The sequence below is a fragment of the Mus caroli genome, unplaced genomic scaffold (genome assembly GCF_978045245.1).
Source record: "Mus caroli unplaced genomic scaffold, Mus_caroli_1 scaffold_8, whole genome shotgun sequence".
Taxonomy (NCBI): domain Eukaryota; kingdom Metazoa; phylum Chordata; class Mammalia; order Rodentia; family Muridae; genus Mus; species Mus caroli.
The window spans coordinates 3,045,278-3,049,232 of NW_028227263.1; the positions used below are offsets into that span (position 1 = coordinate 3,045,278).

Here is a 3,955-nt window from a genome sequence, read left to right on the forward strand (position 1 = left end):
CCCTCCATGTATCCTTCAGATCAGCTCACAAGAGTAATCAGAAGCAGCCTGGGATTTTGATGCTATGAGTTTGCAGCTATCCTAGTCTACATAGCAATTCCAGGATCGCAAAGGTTACATTGTAAGGACTTGTCTGAAACAAGCAACTAATGCATACACACACACACACACATACACACATACACACATATGCAACATATGCAACATATATGCAACACATACACACTCACACACACACATTTGGTTTTCAGCCACTTTTTACATGGTTTTAGGTCACTTTTCACATTATGTGCATGCATATAATGTGCCATATCCCCTCTGTTATTCTTTCTTAGTCCCCTCCCCTTTCCTCTTCTCCATCATCCCCTTTCATATTCATGTTCACCTTTTAAAAGTAGCTCCCCGCCTTTTCCCTTTCTGCCACCGCCATGCCATCCAGACTGAGGAAGATCCAGAAACTCCGGGGCCACAAGAGCCACAGCCACGGCCATGGCCGCATGGGTAAGCACCATAAGCACCCAGAAGGCCTTGGAAATGCTGGAGGCAGGCATCACCGCAGGGTCAACTTTGACAAATATCACCCAGGTTACTTTGGAGAAGTTGGTATGAGGCATTACCACTCGAAGAGCAACCAGAGCTTCTACCCAACTGTCAACCTGGATGAGTTGTGGACGTTGGTCAACGAGCAGCGCGGGCCAATACAGCAAAAAACAAGACTGGAGCTGCTCCCATCACTAATGTTATACGATCAGGCTACCACAAAGTTCTGGGCAAGGGAAAGTTCCCTAAGCAACCTGTCATTGAGAAGGCCAAATTCTTCAGCAGAATAGCTGAAGAGAAGATTAAGGGTGTTGGAGGTGCCTGTGTTCTGGTGGCTTAAAAGCCACACCAGAGGTTAATTAAATGCAAACATTAAAAAAAAAAAAGTAGCTCTCACGCAATCATAATTATATTATTTTAAATTTAATCTTTTATTTAATTATTTATTTAAGCACAATTAATTTTTTTTATTTGTTTGCAGTGCTAGAGACAAAAGCCACAGCCTTGGCACACTAGGTGAGTGCTCTACCACTGAGCTATGTTCTACACCCACTGCCAAAAAACCCCCAAAACATTCATTTGCCTGTAGGTCTTGCTTCTAGCCATCTTGTTAACACTGGCTGTCTTAGTTAGGGTTTTACTGCTGTGAACAGGCACCATGACCAAGGCAACTCCTATAAGGGCAACATTTAATTGGGGCTGGCTTACAGTTTCAGAAGTTCAGCCCATTATCATCAAGGCAGGGACATGGGAGCATCTAGGCAGGCATATGCAGGCAGAGCTGAGAGTTCTACATCTTCATCTGAAGACTGCTAATGGAAGACTCACTTCCACGCAGCTAGGATGAGGGTCTTAAAGCCCACACCCACAGTGACACACCTACTCCAACAGGGCCACACCTCCCAAAAGTGCCAATCCCTGAGTCAAGCATATACAAACCACTGCACTGGCTTATTAGTTCTAGTAAATGGTTTGAATCTCATACAGGAAAACATGTTTCTGAGTTGTAGCATCAGTTCCCTCCCAAGATATAAAGTGTTCCTTGTTTCTTGCCTTATTGAAGTGGTCACCATCACATGGCACCCGCCTTGTGTACCTGTCTGTGCCCTTGTCTGGGCAACAGCTCCCTCTCAGTATTTGACAGGATTGTCTCTTGTGAAGCGCCCCACATGAAGGACCAAGCTGTGAGCTTCATCATGTGAACCTTTAAGAATGACTTGTCAGGGGCTGGTGAGATGGTTCTGTGGGTAAGAACACTGACTGCTCTTCCAAAGGTACTGAGTTCAAATCCCAGCAACCACATGGTGGCTCACAACCACCCATAATGAGATCTGATACCCTCTTCTGGTGCGTTTGAAGACAGCTACAGTGAACTTATACTAATAAATAAATCATTAAAAAAGAATGACTTGTCACTCCTGTCCACCGTGCAGAGGGGACTTCCTGGAGTGCCTTGAGACAAAACAGCCACACTGTCTCTATGTAAGGCTTCTGAGACCCCCCATGTGACAGAGAGCAGTAGTTGCCCACACATCCCCCGCTCCAACAAGTGGCCCCAACAGCCACCTATTCCTTCCCCACGCAATCACTGCCCTTATCTTCCACAGCTGCTCATCCACAGTCAATGGGGGCAGGGGCAGAGCTCTAATTGGCTCTGTATCTAGAGCCCAACAGAGGAGAGGTACAGCACAGAAAACCAGTCAGTACTAAGGGGCAAATTAAATGGGTTGGCCTTGGCACAAAAAATAAGAGAAGGAGAAAAGAAGACAGAAGAATGAGTTTGTTCTGCAAAGACAGTTTATTTAGGGATCCAGGACTTGATCCACAGGAAGCTAGAAAGATTAAGACTCATCAACCTGGGTGGAGGGGCAGCTGTCAGATTAGACTTACAAAGAGGAGGAAACAGTAAAGGAAACCTACCACAAAGGAGGTGAACATGGGGCCAGGAGTGGAGTCTAGTTGGTAAGAGATACCCTAGACTTCTCTCCATGTTGGAGGCATCTTTGGTGAACTGTGGTGTGAAAACCATAGAGCCCCAGAACAGAGGAATAGACAGGCTGTAAAGGGTACCTGAATCATCTCTGCTGCCTGAGATCTGTGACCAGTCTCAGATTTTACACTGGCAGCACACTGGGGCACAGCAGCTGGACTGGCAGCAGCAGGGCTTGCAGCAGCTGGACTGGCAGCAGCAGGGCTTGCAGCAGCTAGACTGACAGCAGCAGGGTTTGCAGCAGCTGGACTGACAGCAAGAAGACCCACAGCCTGAAGAGCAACAGGGTTTGCAGCAGCTGGACTGGCAGCAGCAGGGCTTGCAGCAGCTAGACTGACAGCAGCAGGGCTTGCAGCAGCTGGACTGACAGCAAGAAGATCCACAGCCTGAAGAGCAACAGGGTTTGCAGCAGCTGGACTGGCAGCAGCAGGGCTTGCAGCAGCTAGACTGACAGCAGCAGGGTTTGCAGCAGCTGGACTGACAGCAAGAAGACCCACATCCTGAAGAGCAACAGGGTTTGCAGCAGCTGGACTGGCAGCAGCAGGGTTTACAGCAACTGGATTGACAACAGCCTCCCTTGCAACCCCCACAGGAACCACAGCCTCCCTTGCAGCCCCCACAGGAGCCACAGCCTCCCTTGCAGCCCCCACAGCTAGAGCAGGAACAGACAGGCACACAACAGCACACAGGCTTGCAGCAGCACACAGGCTTGCAGCAGCTGGAACCACAGCCTCCACAGCTGGAGCCACAGCCTCCTGAACAGCCACAGCAGGTCATGGTTCTGGAGTTTGGTTGAGGATGGAGTAGGTCAGAGGAGCAGGTGGAGAGGAAGTGTGCAGGTGTGGAGCCTCCTGAGCCTGGGCCTTTATATCCCTGCCCAGGTCAGGTGTCATGAGTCACTTCCTGATTCCTGAATGTGTCATAGTTTAGGATTCTCTTCTGCATGGTCTATCTGTTCCTATCTATTACTTCTGTTTTCCCGATTCCTGAGCAAACTGCCACATCTCCAAGGAAATCTGCCCCTCTGTAAACACTAACAAGTGTCCAGTAAGTGCCCCCTTTATTTGGGGCTATAGGGAAGCACAGAGACAGGAATGAAGGACCTGGTTGTCCCAGACTTGCTAGTTTATTTGAGTACTGCCCTTGTATTGTTCTTCCCAAGACCACTTTTTTAAAATTCTGCTTTTCTATGTAGGTAGAGCTATATAAATAGCTCAGGCTGACCACGAACCCACAATGTAGCTCAGACTGAACTGGGACTTGCAGCTCTCTTTCCTGCCTCAGGCCCTCGAGTGGGATTACACCATGGGAAGCTTTGAGCATGGATAAGACACTGTCAAAAGACTTGATTCCAGAGCTCAGTTCTACTCCACATCGTGAGTACTTCTGTCTATAAAAGGCACCTTCTAGGGCTTTCAGATTATT

At 48.3% G+C, this 3,955-nt stretch overlaps 1 pseudogene; it reads left to right on the forward strand.

Annotated features, from left to right (window-relative positions):
• The first annotated feature begins 428 nt into the window (after nt 1-428).
• LOC110297254 (large ribosomal subunit protein uL15 pseudogene) lies at nt 429-880 on the forward strand (annotated as a pseudogene).
• Nucleotides 881-3,955: the final 3,075 nt, after the last annotated feature.